Source organism: Diabrotica virgifera, chromosome 3, assembly GCF_917563875.1.
Source record: "Diabrotica virgifera virgifera chromosome 3, PGI_DIABVI_V3a".
Classification (NCBI taxonomy): domain Eukaryota; kingdom Metazoa; phylum Arthropoda; class Insecta; order Coleoptera; family Chrysomelidae; genus Diabrotica; species Diabrotica virgifera.
The window spans coordinates 158194084-158222063 of NC_065445.1; the positions used below are offsets into that span (position 1 = coordinate 158194084).

Sequence of the window (27980 nt, forward strand, 5' to 3'; positions counted from 1 at the left end):
TATATCTTTATATCATTATTTTGTACACTGTTAACTAACTTCTTTCCCAATCTATCGAGTTATTAAAGTAGTCTAACTACATTTGATTAATGTCCTTTTGACATATTTCAAAATTAATTTACGTTTACAATTTATATTTTTTAGAAAGAATTTTTATGTTTTTTATAAGTATGTTAGTTATTTTGTAAACCACGAGCAGTAAGTTGTTATTTTTCTAGTTTTCATCTAAATTTAAACATTTGTATTTTTAGATTGTCTTGATAAAGGAAATAAATTGTCCGAAAGCTCGACAAAAGTTCAAAGTGTTTCTCTTCTAATCAGCCCAAAACACATTGACTGCATTCCCCAAAATTATTCATTTTGTATTATTAACAGTCACTACATATTAATAATCATATATATATATATATATATATATATATATATATATATATATATATATATATATATATATATATATATATATATATATATATATAATTCTACGTGTTGAATTGGTTTTTTATTTTCAATTGTCTGGCAAGTTTTTGAGTTTTGCTCACCAGTGTCTATTTTTGTTTTATTTATGTTGAAGGTTAAATTATCTTTTTTCACTCGCTCTTTGTAGGTACCCTGTCCATAAGATGCTGAAGTTCATCAATACTGCTAGCAACCACAACTGTATCGTCTGCATATCGGTTTATCTAATTATTACTTCAGTAAATTTCAATTTTTTTTTTTTCACTTACGGAAATATTTGACATAAATTAATCAATGATTATACAATATTGTTTTGTCTACAATTTTTTTATTAGGATAATGCCTCAACAAATACTAATGGCCATTGGCATGTGTAATGTGTGTAAAAATGTCGATGTCATCGTCTTTACAAAAAGCTAATTATATCCGAACAATGCATTATTTGCGTTATTATAAACATTAAATTTGCCAGAAAGTGAATAAAACTTAAATTATTTTTAGATACGCCCCACATAACATACTAGAGCTTAGGCTATCTATGTATTATGTCAAAACTCCCAGTAAACACTTTAAAACATTTTGAGCCTAGTTTAACTTTCAACCATTTGTATAACGTCACGGTTTCAAGCATAAAATTTGTATATTTGTATTGTAAAGACACTGTGACGTTATACAATCATGATTGAAAGTCAAAAAAGGCCCAAAATGTGTACTGGGAGGGGGTGGGGCCACTTTTCTAAAAAAACCGCGTGATTCATCGTATTTCCATGGTTACAAAACTCGTTTTCAATTGTTTGCAGATTTTCTTAAAATCCGGCAAACGCGCATCTATCGCCATTTAATACATCACTGCTGCCATCTACTAAATGACACGTGAACTCATCTTCTCATCTATTAAGTGACAGCGGAACTAATTTATCACTAGAAAAATGCCAACTTAGTGCTGTAATATGAACAAAATCCCCAGATTGCAGCTTTTAACAATAATTTTTACCTTTAGGTACAGTTAATTTAAAAATTATGGTAGTACGGACAATGAAATTTTGTTTAAAATAAAGCTTTTTGCATAGTTAATCGTTTCTGATAGTTATTTTCTACCCAAGTTAAAAAATTATTATGCAAAACGAATTTTTACAACAAGTTACTAAGTAAGTTATGACATGGACTCCTTTAAGTACAGTTATAAAAAATATACTACTTTCTTTGGGAATTTTAACTAGATACTATTAAAATAGAAAGTCTACAGTTCACGTACATACCACTAAGTTGAAGATTGGTTTTGAAATAGTGACGGTAACTGTACCTTAAAACTATATAAATTTTAACATTGTGTCATACCACCTTAAAACTAGGGATGGGAAAAACCTACCGGTTTAAACCTAAAACCGGTTTTTTTACTTCGCAATAACCGGTTTTACCGGTTATTTTTTTGTCCCGGTTATAACCGGTTTTTTCTTTTTAAAGAAAAAACCGGTTATTAGGTTTTTACGGTGATTAGGATTAGGTTAGGTATTATTTGGGATCCCAATCATAATTATTATTCTCAAGTAACTATTCCAAAAAAAACCATAATTCAAATTTTATTTTATTTTATAAATACAGAAGCGAACTGAAAGTGCAATCTCACATCAGCCAGCAGAATCGGTTATTAAGTTTTATTTAATATTTCCTTGAAAAGGTATTTGTAATCATAATATTTACATAAGAAGTGTCTGTTTGAATTAGACGCAAGCCAAACATCATCTATTTTTCACACTAAACTCTTTAACTCTTAACTCTTGACATTGAAAGTCGGTGAATGATTTTATCTGATTACCAAAAATAATGCTCTGCCTATGCATATCGTATTACTGATTACGAATTCGAATCTCCAAGAATTTCCCTACGTTTTCAAAACGATACACTCATACAGGAAGTATTAAATGAGTTAAAATGTACCTATTCTAGAAATATATACAAACGTGTTAAAAGTAATACATGATAAATTTTTTTTGATGGTAGCAAAAATAAAAGATATATTGCATTATCCAATTTATTTTTAAGTGAAATATTTATGTTGATATTATTTTTTTTTAATCCCATTTCAAAGAGTCTGGGAAATTTTTTATAAGTTGAAATGGTTGGGGAATTTTTTGATTTTGGGAGGAGAGGAAAATTGTAATTGCAAATGTAACTTTGTAACCTATTGGATTAAAAAAACCGAAAACCGGTTTTTCCAAAAACCGGTTTTTTTTGACCGGTTATAACCGCCAGGTTAAACCGTAAGCAAAAAAAACCGGTATAACCGAAAACCGGTTTTTTGTCAAAAACCGCCATCCCTACTTAAAACCTAAAATAATATCCTTCTATAATGTAATAAAAGGAGCCGTGGATGTGGTCGATGATATGAAAATCCTATATTCTGTTTCACGGGTTAGTTGTAGATGGTCACTTACCATATATTTTTCAATGTTAAATATTGGCGGCATCAATAGTCACATTTTATATAAAGATAATGATAATAAAATAGAAAAACGTCGTGTATTTCTAAAGCAAATGGTTTTATCGTTGATAAAATCTCATCTTTTTTGTAAAATTTTGTAAAGAAAGACAAAAGTTGGATATGTTTGAAAGAAAATCTCACGCGCGACCACTCACATAACAACCTACCTAGCGACCTATGCCGGGTTGAGGACCAGGTGAAAGACGACTTGCGAGTGTAAGGAGTGCAAAATTGGAAAAGCAAGGTGAGGGATAGGAAGGAATGGAAGCTGATTCTGGAACAGGCCAAGACCCACCATGGGTTGTAGAGCCAATGATGATGATGAAAATATTGCTTACTTATTTTTTATTTTTTATGTATGGATATAGATAATAATATTTTAAAAAATAAAGCAGATACAATAACACACAGTCTATAAAAATTAGGGCGAAATAGAGACAGATATAGACAGACAAGATATATAAACTGATCAATAATAATGAAATTAACGAATGAAACACAAAAATTAACGCCAGAGGTCAAGGATCTAAAGGTAGAACAAAGAGAATACAGGAAAGAGCTTGGAGAATTAAAAAAGGAATTTTGTGACGGATATTCTTGAGTTGGGATTGATTTCATGTAATCGAATGAACTATTTTTCAGTAAAATCGTCCCAGGAACGCAACTCTTAAATATTGGCAATGGTATAATATATGTCTGAATTGCCGATATAAATGAGTCAGATTAAATAAATTATTAGAAGAATTTTTTACTAAGCAACAACATTTTTGTTTAATTTATTAATATTTTTTGTATTTTGAAAACGGCATCCGATTTGGACGTCGAAACGTTAATAAAATAATTTTTTTAGTAAAATTGTGGCTTATTTCCCATCAAAACTAATTAATTAAAAAAGGAAATAGAGCAAATTAAACAAGGGAATCACGCAGAGCAAGTCAAGAAGACAAAAATGGAAAAAAAGGAATAAAACGAAAGCTAGACTGGAGAGATTGGAAAGAGGGAAAAAGGAGAAAAAATTTATAATCCAAGGAATTCCAATCAAAACAGATACTTAAAGAAGACAAAAAACTTTATGAAAAAAGAGATGAATGTGGAGGTAGGGATAGAAGTAATAAAACTAGGTAACAAAACCTGCTTGGTTAAACTGGAGAAGAGGCACGAAAAAAAAATAGTCATGCAGAATAAAAACAAACTGAAGCATACCAAAGATCATATAATTCACATAAATAATGATTTAACAAAAGAGGAACTACTACTGGCAAACTTAAGACAAATAGCTAGAGAAGAAATAATAAAGGGAAGAAACGGGAAAATAAAGTTTAACAAGCTAATAATAGATGGTAAAATCAGGAAATGAAAGAGAGACAGAAACCAACTAGAAGAAAGTTTATTACCCGGCAATTCAAAAAACTGATAAGCAATACAATGGACACGGATAAAAAAGAGATGACGAACTTGGCAAAGAAAACGGAAATGTGCGAGAACAAAAGGAAAACAACAAGACGGAGAAAGGAAAATAATACAGAAATAGACACGAGAAACACTTATTGGTACGTGGAATGTAAGAACATTATACGAAATAAGCAAGTTGGAGCAAGTGTATTAAGAAATGAACAAAGATAACGTAGAAATTATGGGATTGAGCTAAACACGTTTTAGTCTAGGCGCCAAATAGAGGTCACCGTCTCATTTTCAATTCTGATGGACAAACTCAACGGTTTCTTATAGATTTTGGGCTGTTGATTACGAATTTCGAGGGGGGATTTCGATCCGAGTGGTCAAAAAATTGTTATAAACAATTTAATTGTTTATAAATTGTTTATAAGGCTCTGGCTCATAAACTAAAAGAGATAAAAAAATGTTTCAAATAAAATTTATTCCCTAATAAAAAAACGAGGAAACAACCGTTTACTAAACTTAAATCTGACAATTAGAACTCAAGATATTGTAAAATTAGTGCACAATGCAAATTGCAAATTGCAAAATAAGTATTTTTCGAAGCTTTACCGATCGTAACTCGGCTTCTACGCATGCAAATGAGCCTTATAAGGTGCCCTTTTAAAGCTTAATTGAGAGGCTTCCAAACAGAGTTTGTTAAACTATTTGATATTCATTTGTTTTAAAGTTATACCCGTTTGAAGTTATAATTTTCTTAAAAAAATTGTACATTAATTTGTTTATAAAGGTTTCAAGCAAACTTGAGCTATAAACATTTATACTTTAATTAACAATAATGATAAAACAACTCAAAAGGAATAATTTGAGCTTACGAAAATGTTCGTAAGTTTATGTTTGGCTAAGATGTCGATATTTTAATAGCGCGCTATGAGGCGCAAGATTGGTTCACAGTCAAGTAAGTATGTATTCTTCGACGCTTTATCGATCGTAACTCGGCTTCTACGCATGAAAATGAGCCAATATGCGATATTCATATAAAAATGGATCGAGTTCTTTTGCAGCATCATCATTGCATATAAAACAAGCATTTATGATGTGGCGGCATACACACAATTGACGGGCCTTAATGATGCTGCAAAAGAACTAGATCCACTTTATATGGATATCATATAGATAATTAGACTCTGAAGCCTCAAAAAGTTTTAGTTTTACTGCCTACAAGAACAGACTTGTACCACCATGTAACTGTTAAAATTTCGCTAAGAACTTATGCAGATGTAAAAAAGCTGATATTTCCTGTATATCTCTATGCAGATTTGCAGATGCATGAAAAAAATGTTTGTAAAAATAGTATTAATAAATAATATCAACTTACTTTTTAGTTGTACTTCTGAAATATTAGTTTTTAATGTTTTTTTATCATTTAGTGCAAAAAATAGAAGACAATGTAAATAGAATGAAAGGTGATACGAGGTACAGTATGATGATTTAATTATAAGAATTATATGATAAAATTTTATTAGGATCTTCAAAAATGAAAAATGAAGATAACGTATGTATACATAGAAAATATAATTTGCATCGAGAAGTTAGCGCGTGAACCTTTACGCGGTGAGCCGATCTTGCGCCTCATAGCGAGCTCCATTAAAATATCGACATCTTGGCCAAAAATAAACTTATAAACATTTGCATAACCTCAAATTGTTCCTTTTGAGTTTTTATATCATTATTGTTCAATAAAGTATAAATGTTTATAGCTCAAATTTGCTTGAAACTCTTATAAACAAATGAATGTACAATATTTTTAAGAAAATTGTAACTTCAAACAGGTATAACTTTAAAATAAATGAAGATCAAGTAATTTAACAAACTTTGTTTGGAAGCCTGTTAATTAAGCTTTAAAACGACACCTTTTAAGACTTATTTGCATGCGTAGATGCCGAGTTACGATCGATAAAGCTTCGAAAAATACTTATTTTGCAATTTGCAATTTGCATTGTGCACTAATTTTACAATATCTTGAGTTCTAATTGTTAGATTTAAGTTTAGTAAACGGTTTTTTCTTCTTTTTTTATTAAGGAACAAATTATATTTGAAACATTTTTTTATCTCTTTTAGTTTATAAGCTAGAGCCTTATAAACAATTTATAAACAATTAAATTGTTTATAACAATTTTTTGACCACTCGGATCGAAATCCCCCCTCGAAATTCGTAATCAGCAGCCAAAACTCCATAAGAAACCGTTGAGTTTGTCCATCAGAATTGAGTATGACACAGTGACCCCTCTGGCGCCTAGACTATTTGGATTGTAGCGAAGAAATCCGAATGGGAAATCGACAGGCAATGATATACTCGGGAAATATAAATGAAAATGGTAAACATGAAAAAGGTGTTGTAATAATAATGTCAGCGGAAGGAAAAATGCACTATTACAATGTAAGGCAACATCTGAAAGAATTATGAAAGAATGGGCGAGATTCAAGGCAAAATACTACAACATATTAGTAATCAACGTTTACGCACCTACAAACGAAACAATGAGGAGATACAGAAATCAAATCGACCATATACTGATCCAGTCAAAATAGAAAAGTTGGGTACAAGATGTTAGGAGTCTACGAGGAGCTGTTGTCGGATGAGACCACATGCTAGTAAGGGTCAAAATAAAGATGAAATTAGCCAAAGACAAAATTCGGAAGGTAAATACAAGAAGAAGATACAATGTCGAAGCTCTTAAATAAGAAAACAAGAATCAAATTCACAGAAAAACTGAAACTAAACCGGACAGCGGTATCCCAAAATGAGGAAACAGTGAAAGAAATATGGAAAAACTTCAAGGACATAATGTCAGAACTGCAAACGAAACTATAGGGATGAAAAAAAGAAGAGAAAACAAGACATGGATAACCAGAGACACATTACAACTAATAGATGAAAGAAAGAAACTTACAGAAGAAATGTTACAAAAAGAAGAAACCGAAGAAGGAAGAGCGCTAGAAAGAAAATACAAATAAAAAATATAGCGCTTAAAAATCAAGCCAGAAAAGACAAAAGAAACTATGTAATGATATGCTAAAAATGTCAGAAAAAGCTGCACAAGAAAACAACCTGAAAACACAATACAATATCATCCGAAATTTGACAGAGAAAACACTAAACAGTAATTAACAAAATCAAAGATAACCAATAGTCCAAGTAATGAAGCTTAAAATAGGACAGATTTATGCAATTTTTACAGAATGGATCGATTTGCTTGAAAATTTGAGAATAAGTAGTGGATAGTCCAAAGATCAAAATCTATATGATGCCGAAAGACGCTTTTACCATGGGGGTGGTTGCCATCCCGTCTCAGGGGTGGAAATTTTATTATATTTTGACCGCAAAAGTTATTAAAAACATGGATTATAAGCAAAAAATGTTCAATACATTTTTTTGATAAAATTAATGGTTTTCGATTTATTCGCTATCGAAAGTGTAAGTTCTATATCGAAAAAATTAATGTTTTTAATCAGTTCTCTGTTAATAACTCAAAAAGTTTTCGTTTTATGAAAACAACTTTACTTGACAAAAATGTACCTTTTGAAAAAATAAACACAATCGTTTTTTAATTTTTTTTAAGACCAATAGTCATCGAGCTATATACTTTATTATATGTTAAAAATGTTCTTCGTCAAATGCTAAATATTGTAGTTTCAAAGTCAAAAGACAGGAAAACTACGCATTTTTCGTGGATAACTGGTTTAAACTAATTTAAAGTATTTAAAAATAACTATTTCCAGAAATAAAAAAAAAGTCTGTTGCTCAAAAATTAAGTGACTTGTAATGAAAAGAATGTCAGCCCCTATTATTTTTCAGCAAAAAGTGATCGGAAAAAAACCCGTAATCACCACACTAATTAAAATTAGTCATTGATCTGATTTGGTCTTCTTTATTTATGTATTATCAATAGGTTCTAGAAGTTTAGAAGCTTAGAATGATTAGTTTAAAAAAAATGGAGTTAAAAACGAATAATGAGTTTTTGTAGTTTGTAAAAAATGCCCTTTTCTTTAGAATAGATAGATTACCATCAGAGATACGAAAAAATATTTTAATATGAAATTGTAGCTTATTTAATTCTCAAGAACTTGGTTTACAAAATTTTTTTCTACGGCAAAAATTGAGTGAGATATTTATTGACAATTAAAACTTGTAATAACATGTCAAAACCACCTTTATTTGTGACTGAGGATTTTAAAAGGATTTAGTATTAATAGCCTTATAGACCTTGTAAAAACCTACAAAATTCTTTTTTACCAAACTTTCTAAGATAAAAATAAAAAGTTGCGGTTAAGAAATCAATATATTTTTTTTGAATAAAAAAGGAGAAATCGAATTGGAAGCATAATATTGTAACTTAGCGGTGTTTTTAGTCGTTGGCCTTATTCATTCTTTTTTATTTATGTATTACTAATAGATTCTAGAAGTTTGACTGGCTTAAGTCTGTTTTGGACTACAGCATAAAATGATATAAGAAAATGGTATATGATTTTTCTCATGAGGGTCTTTCAGTGCGTCACAGTTTTTCGATTCCTTTCTAACGCATTAAATTGTATGTGACAGAAAAAAACGCACGTCGGTGATATATTTCGTCGGTGAAATTTATAACATTTATTCTAGTTGTCAATATATGGCGGTATAATCGAAAATAAAATAATTTGCGAATTATATAATCTATATCTACGAATATAATCTAAACAATTTAAAAGACTATACAAATCAAAGAAAATACCATTTTATAAATGCAATAAACACAATTGATGTGTATTTATGCCAAATTGCAAATAAAATTTTACAACTGTCAGATTTAACTAAAATGTCATGTCACTAAAATATATATTATCACGGACTTACATTTTTTTCTATCATTTGTGACGCACTGAAAAATGCTCATGAAAAGAAGCATACTAAATTTTGTCACAATGTAAAACAGGAAACAAAATCTGTTAACAGAAAATGTTATACAAATTAAAACATGTCCTATCTGATAACAATTTTTGGTACACAGGCATGCGCAGTTATATAGGTTATTTTCGTTATACTCTCACATTGGTTCTTTTAAGGTTAACTTTTCTTTTAAGAAATGTTGCAATGGAAGCAGCTGATAATAATAGAGTTTTCTTCTCCATCATATAAAATATATCTTTGTAATATAAAATATCAAAGATAAAACTAACTAGTTAAATGTTGAGAAAAATGAGGTTAAAATATTCTTAAAAGAAAATAAGAAGAAGAAAATTGAGGTTAACAGTACATGTCTTGTACATGTACCATCACAAGAATATAAAAAAGTACTTTTTTAGCATGTAATGCGCAGAATCACATAACATATTTTGGTACCAAAATGTGACAATGTAATACACAAAACTTCTTGATTTAATATTGTACACAATCATTTCATGTAAGTTTTTGTTATACCATTTTCTTATATCATTTTATGTTATAGTCTAAAACAGACTTTAGTGATTAGTTTTTAATAAATTGGAGTTTAGGCGAATAACGAATTTTTGTAATTTGGTAAAAAACGCCATTCTCTTCAGAATAGAAAGATTGGCATCAGAGGTACGAAAATATGTTTAAATATCAAATTGTTAAGTTATTTAATTCCCAAGAACTTGGTTTGAACAAATTTTTTCTACGGCAAAAATTGAGTTAATCGTAAGTGAGTATACCATCGAAAAACATTGATTTTTTAGATATAGATTTAACACTTTCGATAGCGAATAAAACGAAAACTATTAATTTTATCAAAGAAATGTATAGAATGTTTTTTGCTTACAGTTAATATTTTTATCAACTTTTGTGGTCAAAATATAATAAAAAATTTTCACCCCCGAGGTGAGGTGACAACTACCCCCATGGTAAAAGCGCCTTTCGGCATCATATAGATTTTGATCATTGGACTCTCCACTACTTTTTCTCAAATTTTCAAGCAAATCGATCCATTCTGTAAAAATTGTGAGGTGTAAAGCTTCTGTTCCTGGACTACAAGGGGGAATATAATTAAATGAGAACATGAAAATAATAATACTAAGATGCAAAGAGCACTTCGAGAAAATATACTCCAAACCCGAGGAAACACCAGATATAGAGGAAGATAATGTAATACAGGAATTAAACATTAGGACAGATGAAATTACGAGAGAAGAAATACAAAACACACTGAAACAACTAAAAAATGGCAAAGCCGCTGGAAGCGACAACCTACCGATAGATTTCCGATAGAAACGCATCAGTAGAAATGTTACACAAACTCTTTAACAAGATATGGGCCGACGAGCTCCCACAGGAATGAAACGAGGGTGTAATAATTAAGATACTAAAAAAGGGCGATTTAAGTAAATGCGAGAAGTGCCACATCCAAAATAATGTCTTTCTCTTCATCATATTTTTGTGTAGATATGACTGTCTATTTTTGAATGTGCATCCAGTAAGTTGTCATTCAATTGTTTTCGTGGTCTTACCACTGATCGTCTTCTTATTGGGGAACCGTCTCTCGCCGTCCTTACTACTCTATTTGTTGTCATTCGGCTTTTGTGGTCATTCCATTCTACTCTTCTGTTTTTCACCCAGTTATTTATATAGTCCACCTTTCATCTCTGTCGTATATCTGCACTTCTAGCTCTATCCCATAGTGTCTTACCATCGATTTTTCGAAGCGTTTTCATCTTTGCTGTTTCTAGCATCCCTAATAGCACAAGGACGTCCTTCACGGACTTTAAGGACGTCCCTTGGACGTCCGTTTTCGTCCGAGGGAACCGTCCGAGGAACGTCCTTTATACGTCCTATTTTGGTCCAAATGTCGCGCTACCGAACGTCCATTGGACGTCCATCTAAGGTCCGAGGGGACGTAAATTGGACCTTAATCGGACGTAAATTGGACCCTTAACAGGACGTCCTAGTTTGGTCCAAAGCCACATTGCCAAACGTCCAATGGACGTCCACCTAACGTCCGAGGGGACCTAAATTGGACCTTAATCGGACGTAAATTGGACCTTAATCGGACGTAAATTGGACCTTAATCGGACGTAAATTGGACCCTAATCGGACGTCCTAGGGGACGTAAATTGGACCTTAACAGGACGTCCTAGTTTGGTCCAAATGCCACGTTGCCAAACGTCCAATGGACGTCCATCTAACGTCCAATGGACGTCCACCTAAAGTCCGAGGGGACGTTCGGTCGACGTCAATTGGACCTTCATAGGACGTCGCAGTTTGGTCCAATGTCGTGCTGCCGAACGTCCATCTAACGTCCTGAGAGGACGTTCGGTGGACGTCTAGCGACGATATTTAGACCTGTGGAGAATGTATTGTGGGAAATAAAAAATACATTTTTTAAGGAACTTATATTACATCTTATATTAAATTACAATTATTGGATATTACATATTTACATTAAATTACAATTACACTTCTCCAAGAAATTAACGCACCACCTTAAAAATGGTGCATTTTTGATGTCTCGAATTTCCTAAACTTGTTGTCCCATCTCAGTGATTTTTTTTATAATATTATAGCCTAGGCTACAGGTTACCTCCTTAAGCTTGTCATGAACGGGGAGCTATAGTGTAATATATTATGTATATTATATCATATCACTCTCTATAGTAATGAGTTAGCCTGGAGACACGGAACTAATGGTTCCGTGTGTGCAGGCTCACTCATTACTATAGAGATCGATGTGATATAGTATATATTACAGTAAATAGCTCCCCGTGCATGACAAGCTTAAGGAGGTAACCTATAGCCTAGGCTATAATATTATAAAAAAAATCACTTATATGGGACAACTGATTTAGGAAATTCGAGACATAAAAAATGCTCAATTTTTAAGGTGGTGCGTAATGGGCTGTATATTATACATATATTTCAAATCGACACCTTGCTCATTTGGAGATAAAGGACAATTTCTTAAAAAGAAGATATTCTATCTATGTATACTTATTATATAGTGTAATATTATATTATAATATTATAATAATCATTCAACTTTCGTCAAATTTTTTTTATCCGCCTTCGCTTTCTCTCTTTAGATATTTCATTATTAGGTATAAATAGATTATAAAATACTGAGGTAAATACTTTTTGCTTACTAGGTACAATAAACAAACCCAATCTGTTTGACAAAAGAACCGTTATGGGTAGAGGTAAGTAGTAAGACGAACAATGGGCGACAGAGGTAGCGGAACTTTCCTTTAACAATTGTACTTAATTCAAATCCAAGAAGGTTGATTTTACTTATAGACGGAGAGCTAGAGGCGAGAAATCATCGTCATAAGTAATATGGAGTTTGGCATGTGAAATGTGTCTATTGTATATTGATAACTATGACCCCTTTCAGGCTGACACCTCAGTGGATACAGGAAGTAGCAATAAGGGATGAAAGGGGAAAGTTGGTGCAGTCATTAAATGTTTTCACCTTCTATTTTGTTAAACCTCCATCGATTTGCATGAAAATTGGTGAGTAGTTAGAGCATAACTCAATAAACAAAACTGATGTGGTGCCAACGTGCGCTTTTACCCTGGGGGTGGATGCCACCCCTTCTCGGGGGTGAAAACTATTTTATTAAAAATAACCCCACTAATCGATAGAGGGACAAATTTTAAGCAAAATTTGTTACTTCTAATTAATAAAATAAATCAATACTTTTTGAGTTATTAAAGATCAAATATTTTAATTTTTCGTGAAATAAATGCATGATGTAAAGCGGTTTTTCGTAAATAATTCAAAAACTGTAAGTTTTATCAAAATATTTATGATTACCAAAATTGAAGATAATAAAAAATAAAAGAGATTTATTATTCGAAAAACCTTTGAGAATTAATAAAAAGTGAGTTATAGGTGATGGAATGTATATTTTTTTCGGCTAGTACCCAAATCTAAGTATTGAAGCTCAAATAACGGGAAAACGGTGCATTTTATAAAATATATTTACTGAACACTTGTCAAAGTACTCAAGAATACCTATCAAGTGAGCTCCAGATGAAGTTTATAACATCAAAGCTAAGCAAGTGATGATGAAAATAAGAGAACCCTTTCGAGTTTTTAGGAAAAAGTGAAAATTAAAACATACGCTATTTATATATTTATTTTGAAATTTGTTAACAGAATAGTTTTTAAAGGAATTTCGGGAATGAAGTTAGGATTATAATTTATTATCAAGTTCGTTTTATTACAATTTAAATATAACAAGTTAAAAATGCGAGCATTATTATAACGAAAACTTGGTTTTTTATATATTTAAATTACTAATATGGAAAATTGCTATTATGAAAAGCTGTTTAGAATTAAAAATTATGTTTAATGTGCAATTATATCCTGCTATTTAAATATTGTGAGCTATAAAGGCACTTTACTGAGCGAATTTCTTGAGCGAAATTCATATTTTTTACACATCGACTAAAATCGATACAATTTTATATAATCTTATGTTTATGATTGCATCTTGGATTTTAGACCGTGCAGATCTTTTTATGAAGAATAATTTTGGTTCGCAAAATTAATAATAAAAGAGTTATAAATGAAAATGATGATTGGTAGGTATCTCTAATTTGAGAAAAAAATTAAATATTTTCTTTTTATTAGAAGATTGTAGATAATAGTTACATTATTATAATAATTATTACCAACAACACAGATGCAATCAAAATCAAAACGGTCTTTATCAAGGCCATTTTTGATGACGACCTCAATTAATATTGAAGGACTATCAGCAGATAAAGAAGACCTATTGTCTAATATGTGCAGAGAACATGGTGTCGATGTTCTACTGGTTCAAGAAACCCATAGAGGTACTGCAAGCCGCAGACCAAGGATTCGGGGTATGAAGCTCATATTGGAGAGACCACACGACCAATATGGTAGCGCAGTCTTCGTCAGACCAGATATCGACGTAGCATCCACATCTCTAACAGATCAAAATGACATCGAGATCCTCACAGTGGAGATAAACTCCTGTACAGTAACGTCAATGTACAAACCACCAAACGCTGACTTTGCTTTTGAGGAACCGAATAACTTTCAATCACAGCAAATCAAATTCGTACTGGGTGACTTCAACTGTCACAGTGTCGCGTGGGGTTACAACGAAACAGATTCCAATGGCGAAGAACTAGAAAAATGGGCTGAAAGCATGAACCTAAAACTTATTCACGATCCAAAGCAGCCTGCGTCGTTCAACAGCGGAAGATGGCGCAGAGGTTACAACCCAGACAATATATTTGTCAGCGACAGAATTGGAGACCAGGTGACAAAAATCGTTGGAAGCGCTCTCCCAAAGACACAGCACAGACCAATAATTTGTCTTTCCAACGCGGCAATCAGATACGAAATTGTTCCTTTCAAGAGAAGGTTCAACTTTACTAAAGCAAAATGGGAAAAATTATCTGAAACATTGGATCAAGAAGTTTCCCAGCTAGAACCTTGCCCTGATTCATACGATAAATTTGTAGAAATCGTAAAGCAAGTATCACGGAAATTTATCCCTAGAGGTTGTCGAACTGAGTACATAGCGGGGCTCAATGAAGAATCTAAACCCCTACTTAAAAGATACGAACAGCTATATGAAGAAGACCCTTTCTCGGAAGCGACAATACAGGCTGGGGAGGAAATGTTACATGCGATATCCGCCAACAGAACGGAAAGGTGGTGCAAGCTGGTCACGAGTCTGGACATGAAACAAAACAGCAGACGTGCCTGGAAGCTGATTCGGAATCTTGGCAACGATCCCGCTGCTCCGGCAGTCAACATGACAGAAGTCACACCCGATCAGATAGCCCATCATCTTCTAATGAACGGTAAGACGACATCAAGAAAGAACAAGGTGAGAGCTCAACGGAATATCGACGAAGAAAGAAATGTTCTAGGTACCTCTTTTTGTCTAGAGGAGATGAGAGGCGCGATCCATCAAATGAAAGATAATAAAGCGGCTGGCCTGGACGACATACGAACAGAGCAAATAAAGAACTTTGGACTAAAAACCGTAGAGTGGCTCGTAAAAATGATGAATTGCTGCATCCGTACATTACAAATCCCCAAAATCTGGAGAAAAGCTAGAGTGGTAGCCCTCTTAAAACCAGGGAAGGATCCGGCGGATACAAACAGTTTTAGACCTGTATCTCTCTTGTGCCACCTTTTCAAGGCCTTTGAAAGAATGATACTGAACCGGATCGCAGAATATGTGGAGACTAAAATTATTCCAGAACAAGCAGGATTCAGACCCGGAAAGTGCTGCTGCAGTCAAATTCTTAATCTCACCCAACATACTGAAGATGGTTTTGAACGGAAGGAAATAACAGGAGTAGCGTTCATAGACCTAACTGCCGCCTATGATACAGTTAACCATCAACGGCTACTCGCAAAACTCTACGAAACTACAAAGGACTTCCGACTAACAAGGTTAGTGAAATGTCTCCTCCAGAATAGACGCTTCTACGTAACGCTCCAGTCCAAGAACAGTCGGTGGAGGGACCAAAAAAATGGGCTACCACAGGGAAGTGTCCTCGCGCCGTTTCTATACAACATATACACCAACGACCAACCCATACACCAACAAACAAGGCAATTTATTTACGCTGATGATACAGCGGTGGCAGCTCAGGGAAGAACCTTCAATGAAGTCGAAGTGAAGCTGACAGATGCCCTGGGAGACTTAGCTCTATACTATGATAAAAACCATCTGAAACCCAATCCCACAAAAACCCAGGTATGTGCTTTCCACCTGAGAAACAAGCATGCCCGAAGGTCGCTGGAGGTGGAATGGCGTGGTCAGATGCTGGAACACAACAAGACGCCAAAATACCTTGGCGTCCGTCTGGATAGAACTCTGTCTTACCGATACCACTGTCAAGATGTTAAGAAGAAAGTAAGTGCCAGAAATAATATCATCCGCAAGCTAACTAATACAAAATGGGGAGCACAACCACACACTCTCCGCACTTCTGCCTTGGCATTATGTTTTTCGGCCGCGGAGTTTGGAGCACCAGTATGGGCAAACTCTGCTCACGCAAAGAACGTCGACGTGGCTCTAAATGAAACGGTCCGTATAATATCGGGTTGCCTGAAACCGACACCTATCGAAGAGGTATACCCCATTGCTGGAATTGCTCCACCACCAATCAGGAGAAAGGTCACGTCAGAGGTAGAACGGAAAAAGCAGGAGACGGACCGAAGACACCCCTTATATGACCACCAAACTCAGCCAAGCAGACTAAGATCTCGGAAAAGCTTCCTGAAAACATCAAGATCCATCCCCGAAGCGCCAGAGACGCGCCGAATACACCTATGGCAAGCGTCAACTACAGCGACACATTTTCCTCCCTCGGAGGAAATGGCTGCTGGACACAATTTACCGTATCCGACTTGGAAAGCGCTAAACAGACTAAGAACCGGCGTTTCACGTTGTGCTAGTAACCTGAAAAAATGGGGATACCAGGATGACGATACCTGCGACTGTGGCGCGGTTCAGACCAGCCGGCATCTACTATCATGCACAGAGATGAGAGAGACCTGCACAGAACAAGACTTAATTATAGCAAATGACAGGGCCATCTATGTGGCCAACCATTGGAAATACAGAATTTAAAGTTGTTGGTGTTCCGGACACGGAAAGTAAGTAAGTATAATAATTATTAATTATTTAATTATAATAATAACAACTATTGCATATATTAGAACACAGTTTTTAATTCCAAACAATTTTTCGTAGTAACAATAATTTACAACAGTGTGAAAAAGAGGTACATACTTTAATCTTGAGCGAAATTCATATTTTTTAAAATACCTCCTATAATATAAATAAAATTTGCTATCTGATGATTGAATCGTAGGTTTTAGACGATGCAGAACTTTTTATGAATTATAACTTTATTTCGTAAAATTAAAAATAAAAAAGTGTCCCGTAATATATATGTCCAACTTAAGTAGACACACTGTATATTATACAATATAATATACATAATACATAAATCATTGGGTAGATAGCACTAAAAATTTGTAACCTGCCATTTAACATTACTTACATTAAAATTACTAAGTAATATTTATTTATTTGATATTTCAATTCTTTTACAGTTTATATGAAGTAATATATTTTTGAAATAATATGAAATTTTCATTAAAATTTTTACGTACGGTGTCTTAATCGTAGAATTATCTCGCTATCTAAAATTGCTAAAAAATCATAAATTGCTGTCCCGAGATGCAACTTGTCTTTGAGGTCAGTTATCTCGAAGATGGCTTAAGATATCGAAATGCCGTTTTCAGATTTGGATTCAGGAGACAAAACTACATTGATATCGGTACATAAGCTCCAGATATTACAGGGGTGGCAACGCAAGAACGAACGAACGGACTTTGCGAATTTATAAACGAAATCAAAATTTTCGTTGAAAATACTATTTATTTTTCACTTTCGCTGTCACATTCACTAAAATCGCTATCATAATTATTTTCATCACTTTCGCTATTATGAATGTCATCATCAGCTTGGTCATCATCCATCTCATCGTCTGTTTCATTCTCAAAAATAATATCTAACAATCTCTGGCATTTGAGGCCCTTCAACCCATTTGAATTTATAAGTACCTATGTGTTATCTTTAGCAAGTTCCCAACCATTTTGTTCAATAACCAGATCTGTTGGATTTTTTTATAGGCGTTCAACCAAATACTTATAATGTATCGTGCTCGTAAAATATGTTGATATAGCTCAGATTGAGATGGTGGTAAAGTTGATGCATCAAAATTTTTCAGATATTTTTTAAACAATGGTTCATTTACGTCTTTTAGCTTATATCGACGATTAAATATTGTAAGCCGTATGTTATTGACTTTTCTTTGGAGAATTCTGTTTGTAATCCCTGTACCGTATATGTGACAAATATATGTTTCTAGAATTTCAAAAACCGTCTCTTCGTCAAAATCGATATCTCCAAGACCATAAAATGCTTCCTTATATTGCTCAAATGATTTCATAATATTGAATGGTCTCTTTTTTCCCTTTCTATGAAAACATGGATTATAGTCACAGCCAGTTAGAGCGTGGAAACCAGCTAAAGCTTTGCATATTGAATCTCCAAAATGTTCGTAAATTTTACAGATATCAATATAATGTTTTTTTCCTGCGGTTACAGACTGTATCCAAATGTGTAAATTACTGTTCAAGTGATGCATATTATTTAACATAATAACCAGAATATCTGTATCTGAGCACTTTATGATTACATTGGCATCTTTCTGTAGTTGACATACGTGGTATATTATTTTAGTTTCTACCTCCTCATGAGCTGGACAACTAAAATGTGGAGCTTCGTCTTTCTGCACTTCTTCATTTTTACTAACGAAAAACTTGTGACACTCAACAAAATTAACATATATTATTTTACCTTGCAGAAAAGGTGCTATTTCGTTATCAGCCAAATAAGTAAAAAAAAATCGGACCAAAGCCTCTTTGAATTTGTTATTTCTTAACTCTTTAATAAAATCGACTGGTCTCTTTTGATTGGGTCCTGATATACAGAAAACGCGATCGGCTTCTTTGTTACCTCTTGTAGATCGTTCATAGTCTTTAATTGACGGTTGGAAATATTGATCAAATATCATCAATCCGTCAATTTAAGAGCACATGCGTGAAGTTACGAATGATAAAAAGAACATATTATTATTAATTAAATGTATGTTACTAAAATATTATTTTTATATTATTTCGATATTTAATTGAATTTTTTCTATCGATATAAACTTAGTGGCGGTTCTAGCCAGGGGCAGGGGGGCAGCTGCCCCCCTTCAGTTTTTACAGTACTTTTGTACTATAATTTTCGTTAAAGAGGCACGTTATCTTGTTTATTCACCGGTTGTGTTCCCTTGCCCCCACTTTTTTTGGTCTAGAACCGCCCCTGTATAAACTGAATATGTACAGAAACTGAGGGTGTCCAATAATGGGCACATTTGACATAATATTCAAATACATTTTTGCTATATTTTATATAAATGTCTTAAACCAATTTTAAAAACTTATATAAATAATATAATAATTAAGCTCAAAATTTTTGGAGCCTAAACTTTGAAAAATGTTTGTAGCATAATGTTTAATGGTATCAACTTTTCCGGGAGCTCATTTGATACATATTTCCAAGTACTTTAACAAGTATCAGTAAATAAATTTTACAAAATGCACCGTTTTCCCGTTATTTGAGCTCGAATACATAAATTTGGGTACTAGCCGAAAAAAAATATATATTCCATCACCTATAACTCACTTTTTATTAATTCTCAAAGGTTTTTCAAATAAGAAATCTCTTTTATTTTTTATTATCTTCAATTTTGGTAATCATAACTATTTTGATAAAACTTACAATTTTTGAATTATTTACGAAAAACCGCTTTACATCATGCATTTATTTCACGAAAAATTCAAATCTTTGATCTTTAATAACTCAAAAAGTATTGATTTATTTTAATAATTAGAGGTAATAAATTTTGCTTAAAATTTGTCCCTCTATCGATTAGTGGGGTTATTTTTAATAAAATAGTTTTCACCCCTGAGAAGGGGTGGCATCCACCCCCAGGGTAAAAGCGCACATTGGCACCATATCAGTTTTATTTCTTGAGGTATGCTCTAACTACTCACCAATTTTCATGTAAATCGATGAAGTTTTAACAAAATAGGAGGTGAAAACCTTTAATGACTGCGTTAACTTTCCCCTTTCATCCCTTATTGCTACTCTCTGTATCCACTGAGGTGTCAGCCTGAAAGGGGTCATAATTATCAACATACAATAGACACATTTCACATGCCAAACTCCATATTACTTATGACGATGATTTCTCGCCTCTAGCTCTTAGACTATTACATTGCAGTAAAAATTCAAGGAAGTCTATACTTTACAGAAAATCAAAAAGATTGGCTAAAATGCAAATATGTACTTATACAGAGTGTTTGGTAAAGAATAGGCCATAGATTAACCTTAGATTTCGGAGGGTAAAATAGGTCAATTTAAGTTAACTTAAGTTAGTACTAAAGTTGATAATAACCGAAATACAAGGTGTCAAATTTAAACTTTTATTTTATTTATTCTTGAATATTTCCTAACAAGCATGGGATAATATCACGAAATTTGGTAAGCGGGGGTTTTTTGTGACACGAAATCTAAATTCAACAGCAAAAATGATGTATTGCCCAGGAAATAATCAAGAATAAAATAAAAGTTTAAATTTGACACCCTGTATTTCGGTTATTATCATCTTTCGTACTATAAAGTAAGTTAGCTTAAATCGACCTATTTTAAGCTCAGGAATCCACCCTAATAGCACACGACGTCCTTTGGACGTCCAAAATAGGTCCATTTTTGGTCCTTACGTCCATGGACTATAAACGGACGTCCTTTGGACGTCCCATGTTGGACGTCCTTCGGAAGGAATAAATATGGACGTCCTTTGGACGTCCGACGTTGGACGTCCTTCGGACGGAATAAATATGGACGTCCTTTGGACGTCCGACGTTGAACGTCCTTTGGACGTCCATACTGGACGAAATACGGACGTTTTATGAACGCTTATATATTATATTGGACACATTATACCAATTAACGGGATCAAATAGCAAAATAATTCAATAAAATATTAACTTAGGCGTTAACTTTACGTTAATGAAATACAGTCAAACCTGTCAGTAACGGCCACTAAAATGAAAGAACTATTGGCCGATATAGAAAGGTGGCCGTTATTGCCAGTTTTTGTAGTCTAGATATACAGTAAAACTTGTGTTACTGGCCACCTGTACTAACGGCCAGTTTAAAAATTCTCCAAACCAATTATATCTAGACTACAAAAACTGGCAATATCGGTCACCTTTCTATATCGGCCAATAGCTTTTTCATTTTTAGTGGCCGTTACTGACAAGTTTTACTGTAATTGGTTTGGGGAATTTTTAAACTGGCCGTTAGTACAGGTGGCCGGTGTTTGCAGGGGGCCGGTAACACAGGTTTTACTGTAGTTTAAATCGAAAAGATTAAATCTTAATTCAAAATTGTATATACAATTATTACAATTATAAACTATAGTTTAATATCCAAAACATGTTTTTGATTTTATGTAATGTAATGAAAATCTTATTTGTAAATTATTGGTTACAATGTTTAACAATAGGTTATTGTTTAATAGTTATTTAAAATAAAATAAAAGTTTAATCCTAACAACACAAACAAGGGCGGATCCAGGACTGATTTTCGGGAGGGGCCATGAACTTTTTGGGGAGGGGGACCGTAGGTATGGGGGGGGGGAGAAATTTTTAAAAATTAGGGCCTTAAAATTCACCACTTCTGCCGTAGTACCGATTCCTACATATTTCTTCGGATCCAAGTGCAGTTCTTTCAACAAATTTAATAATACCGTTTTTCCCAATGCTTCTCCTGTCAGGCCTGTTCTTCCCTCTTCTTGATTTTCAGTAATTATTTTTAGGTTCTTATAAGCGTCAATGAACTTGACAAAGTCTTCACGAATGTTGTTATTGTATCAAATGTCTGTTGTTGTATATCAAATTTAGGGAAAACTTTTCCACATGGGATACGTCTGTCGTTTCGTCAAATATGACAGAGTAATAATTTGCACTTTGAAACTCATCCATTATTTGTTCAATTATTTCTTCACCTTAACATTAATTGATTTTGACTGGTACTACTAATGTATATTGCTCAGAAAGATGCTGTGGATAGGTGTTATTTAAAAGTCTTATCTCCTGATGCGATTTTAAACCCTAACAATTTCCCTCATTGCTAGGTCCAGCATCTTCGTCTAGAAGCAGAAAGCCATCATCACGATGGTCTCTTAGAGGAATATTTTGTCGACCTATAACACGAACACTATAGACCCTGCTCTTGCTCATAGTTTTTCTTTATTTTTTTGTATCTGTTTAGACCTCTGAGAGTCTATCTGGTTAATGACTGACTTTTGAGAGTTGCGATAACTTTGTAGAAAATCCAGTTCAACCTGAACGCACTCCTTGTGGTATGATGTTTTTTCATGAGTTTGTATGGCTTCGTCTTTGCTCATGAGTTTGGCGAAAGATGTTAAATGTTTAGTGACAAGGCTTTGGGCTGTCATCCCTTTATTGTGACCATATTTTTCATTAGAAAAAAACGCAATATTTGTAAAACCATTCCTTTTCACTGTGCGAAATTACCATCCAACTCCTTTGTTCCAAGTGCTAGTGACCCAAGTAATGCTTCATTTCTTTTTTATTCTTTGTGTGTATAGAATATGGAAATTGATACGATTTTGATGGCTGTAAAGGTCGTTCTAACAATTGGCCCTTTGTAAAATTATCAACATTTTGATTTATAAAACATCCTGTGTCATTCTTGAAACTTCCATTACTATCTTTGTTCAATTCTAGTCCAGAAAACATATTTATTCCGTTTTGTACATATATATGTGTTTGAAATTAAAAACATTTGAACTGCAAATATTTAAATTTATATTTTTTTAAATTCTCGGAGGGGGCCATGGCCCCCATGGCCCCCTCCCTGGATCCGCCCTTGAACACAAAACATTCCAGGAATGTAGGTACTACCGTTCTATTCCGTGAACATCTATCTGAATAAATTATGGGTGGAAAGTTACCACAAGATATTCTATGTACAATGTCTTCCTGGAGGGGTAAAATTTTCCATTACAAGATTTTAAGAGAGGCCATTTACTGTTCAATTTGCGTTCATTTTCAAATTTGCCGCGCGAATATCTATGTAGCGTCGCGTGGTCATTGGTCATCACATTTCATAATATAATTTCATTTTCGTAAGATAACCGATAACCTAAAAATTTAGTAAAAATTTTGATTGGAAAAAAATGCATCGATAAGGGGGTGTGGGAGATTCATTTTAATTTTTTTTAGAATCAGCTGAAAGTGGTCTACAAAAGAAACCAAGAAGGAAATGTATAGCCTTGTGGCTATGAAAGGCAAAAGAGAGATATAAAAAGTGTATTGGCTAGTTGGAAGAAAGTCCACATTGTCCATGCATAATAAGTTATTACTTTATCAACAAATATCAAGAAGATAGCAGGAAGTCACGAGCAACACGAGCAATTGAACAACTTCATAAGTTCAAGAATATCGAGGAAATCCAGCTCCTCGATACTACTGGGCAAACTAGAAGATTGAAGAGGACAAAGCCTTTTGAACTAGTTTGAGTGATAGGTGATAGTGAAAAACGGAGCATAGTGCTTGTGTGCTGTGCCTGTGTATGTTAGAATAGTGCACGATCTTGTTAGATTAGATAAGAGACGCTATGGGGTAAGCTCTTCATTTTAAGAAACAGTAGTCATTTAGGTTAAATTAAAATTGCTCCTTGGTCAGTTATGACCAGATTGTTTTTTTATGTTTGGCAAAAAGGACTTAAGTCAGAATTGCACATTGATAATGTTTTGATGATTTCTGGACCAGAAAAAAACTGTTGTAGATGTAAACTGTATGTACAGTAGAATCTACTACAGTTCTGTAGAAATCATCAAAACATTATCGATGTGCAATTCTGACTTAAGCCCTTTTTCCCAAACATCAGAGAATTGTAATGTACAATAATTCTCCTATCTGCTTTTTCATGAATTTTGTAGGAGACGAAAAACCATTTTTAGGATCATCTGCTTTCACATGTAAATTTTGACATGTTTTGTAGTAAATAGATAGTTGAATTTACTACAAAACATGTCAAAAAATATATGAAAACAGGAGGTGACTATAAAAAAAGTTTTTAGTCTCTCTTACAAGACTCATGAAAAAACAAATCGGAGGTATGTCACATCTGTGACTATATCCAGGGAATGTCTAAAAAATATACTTTGATGTCCCAAGAACCAAATATAACCTGCAGTCCATCTAATTTACTTACTGTTGCAGGTCATTATCTACGCCAGAGATCTAAGTTGACATAGTTGCCAAAGTATAAAAAGATCCTGAATCCATTTTAAATCAAATATATCACATAATTATTGTAAACGTGGATTATACAACAAAACAAATTAATATTCAATGTAAATAAGTAAAAACTTAAGAAATAGAGAACAAGAATTAAGTTATAATCTTTTAAGATTTGCAGTGCAAGCGTTTTTGCAATGCATTGTTAATAATTAAAAAACGGCTCCGAACTCTTGGCAAAAAGCCGGTAGGTTTCTTTGTATAAGTATGTCTACAATAACAACTAAAAAAGTTGTCAGATACCTCGATGATTATTCCAAGTCGTTATAAAATTAGGTGAAATTTATATTTTTATAGTAGAGGATCTTTTTATAGTAAAGTAAATAATAAAGACAGTAAATATAATAAATAAAACAGATACTTATAGTAAAGAATATAAACAAATATGAAGTGTCATCACCACAACTGTCAAATAAATGTTACCAATTTATTCTAAAATGTCACCTTCGTTCGATTACAGTTACAGTGTGATCCGAACAAATCTGCTTCATAAAAACGCTTTATAATCAATTTATACAAATTAAATGAAACATATTATTGTGTATTTCTTTAGGTTAACATTAATAGAAATCTTCAACTATTATTTCTACGCGTATATAATAAAATATGTCTAGAGTCTGTATTTCCAGTGTACTCAGCAAAGTGATTCTAAAAAAGAACACACCTACCGCCTAAATATGTCGTGTTGGTATCATGCGACCTCACAGACTACGACGCGGATGACGCACAACAGTTAGTAAATTAGACGAAGTATGTAGATATATACAGGGTGTAACAAAAATACAGGTCATAAATTTAATCACATATTCTGGGACCAAAAATAGTTTGATTGGACCTAACTTACCTTAGTACAAATGTGCACACAAGAAAAGTTGCAGCCCTTTGGCTGCAACTATCTTACGAAAAAACTATAGTAAAATTTGGACACCCCATAAAAATTTTATGGGGGTTTTGTTCCTTTAAACCCCCCCAAACTTTTGTGCACGTTTCAATTTAATTAATATTGTAGTACCATTTAAACACAACGTTTTAAAAACTTTTTTGCCTCTTATTGCTTTTTCGAAAAGTCAATTTTTATCGAAATATTTTGAATATTTGTCAAATCCACCACATATTTGTATATGGTTAAGTACGATTATGGAGACTTGGTAATAATATGCAGACTTATTTATGCTTTACATTTTTAGGTATATTTTGAACCATATTAAAAAAAGTACTCGATAAAATGTGCCTTATCGAAAAAATACAAAGAGGCAAAAAAGTTTTAAAAACATTCTGTTTAACTAATGGTACCTCAGTAATAGTTTAATTGGAACATACACAAATATTTGGGGGGTTTAAAGGAACAAAACCCCCATAAAATTTTTATGTAGACATGTTAAAAAAGAAGTCGCAACTCGATAAAAACTGCCTTATCTGAAAAATACTAAGAAACAAAAATATTGAATTTAACTAATGGTACCTACCACAATAATAAAATTGAATTGGAACGTACACAAAAGTTTGGGAGGATCTAAGGGATCAAAACCCCCATAAAATTTTTATGGGGTGCACAAATTTCACCATAATTTTTGTTTAAGATATTCCTGCCATAATACTGCCACATGTCCATTTTCAATAAAAAATCGCTAATAGTTTTCGATATAATCGAAAAAATCGATTTTCATTTTGTAATTTCAAAGGGCTGTAACTTTTTTTATGTGCATATTTGTACTAAGGTAAGTTAGGTTCATTCGAACTATTTTTGGTCCCAGAATATGTGATTTAATTTATGACCTGTATTTTTGTTACACCCTGTATATACAGCCGATTACGCACCACCTTAAAAATTGGGCATTTTTGATGTCTCGAATTTCCTAAACCTGTTGTTGCATCTAAGTGATTTTTTTATAATATTCTAGCCTAGGCCCTAGGCTATAGGTTAAGTACCTCCTTATGCTTGTCATGCACGGGGAGCTATACTGTAATATATATTATATCACATCGCTCTCTATAGTAATGAGTGAGCCTGTACATACGGAACCATTTGTTTCCTGTCTGCAGGCTCACTCATTACTATAGAGAGCGATATGATATAATGTACATATATTACTGCATAGCTCCCTGTGCGTGACAAGCTTAAGGAGGCAACCTATAGCCTAGGCTATAATATTATAAAAAAATCACTTAGATGAAACAACAGGTTTAGGAAATACGAGACATCAAAAATACCCCATATTTAAGGTGGTGCGTTAATTTCTTGGAGAAGTGTATTGTAATTTAATGTAAATAATGTAATATCCAATAATTGTAATTTAATATAAGATGTAATATAAGTTCCTTAAAAAATATATTTTTTATTTCCCACGACATTAGATGGATGTTCGGCAGCAAGACATTGGACCAAACTGGGACGTCCTATGAAGGCCCAATTGACGTCCACCGAACGTCCCTTCGGATGTTAAGTGGACCTCCATTGGACGTTTGGCAACGTGGCATTTGGACCAAAATTGGACGTCCTGTTAATGTCCAATTCACGTCCCCTAGGACGTCCGGTTAAGGTCCAATTTACTTCCGATTAAGGTCCAATTTACGTCCGATTAAGGTCCGATTTACGTCCGATTAAGGTCCAATTTACGTCCTATTAAGGTCCAATTTACGTCCGATTATGGTTCAATTTACGTCCGATTAAGGTCCAATTTACGTCCGATTAAGGTCCCATTTACGTCCGATTAAGGTCCAATTTACGTCCTATTAAGGTCCAATTTACGTCCGGTTAAGGTCCAATTTACGTCCGATTAAGGTCCCATTTACGTCCCATTAAGGTCCAATTTACGTCCTATTAAGGTCCAATTTACGTCCGATTAAGGTCCAATTTACGTCCGATTAAGGTCCAATTTATGTCCGATTAAGGTCCAATTTATGTCCTATTAAGGTCCAATTTACGTCTGATTAAGGTCCAATTTACGTCCGATTAAGGTCCAATTTACGTCCCCTAGGACGTCCGATCAAGGTCCAAATTACGTCCGATTAAGGTCCAATATACGTCCCCTCGGACCTTAGATGGACGTCCAATGGACGTTCGGTAGCGCGACATTTGGACCAAAATAGGACGTATAAAGGACGTTCCTCGGACGAAAACGGACGTCCAATGGACGTCCCTAAAGTCCGTGAAGGACGTCCAATGGACGTCCATTGGACGTCCTTGTGCTATTAGGGCAAGGTTAAGCTATGGCCCATTCTTTACCAAACACCCATAAGATTGAAAAATGTATGAAAAATATACCAGAAAGCATAAGAAATATATCAAAGAGTATGAAAAAATATGTAAATGTAATAAAAAACGTAAATAATACCAATGTTTGGATACCAGTTGTCCTGGCTGGTGGTTTTGTCTATCATTCTCGGCGAGTTTGTCCTCTAGGCCATCAGGAATCGATAGGCTATGTCCAGACGGTGGTAGCAGCAGAGTCTGAATGCTTCCTCTGTGGCGTTCACTTACCAAGGAGTGACTGGCTGCAACGTGGAGCTCCAGTAGCTGTCTGGGGTTGATGGCTCCGAAAACTCCTCATCTGATCGAGGAATCAGGAACATAGACTGTTTCAGCAATTCAGAAAAAATCCAGGAGCGGGAATCCTCAGGGTGGTAGATTAAAA

The 27980-nt window shown here is 33.6% G+C and overlaps 1 protein-coding gene and 1 long non-coding RNA gene across 4 annotated transcripts in view; both read left to right on the forward strand.

Annotated features, from left to right (window-relative positions):
* LOC126881366 (beta-ureidopropionase-like) overlaps positions 1-27980 on the forward strand; it is an 818769-nt gene that overhangs the window by 155801 nt on the left and 634988 nt on the right. The window lies entirely within an intron of this gene.
* LOC126881367 (uncharacterized) lies at positions 26584-27563 on the forward strand. Its single transcript, XR_007696821.1, has 3 exons — positions 26584-26907; positions 27018-27193; positions 27238-27563. It is a non-coding gene; the product is annotated as an uncharacterized LOC126881367 (long non-coding RNA).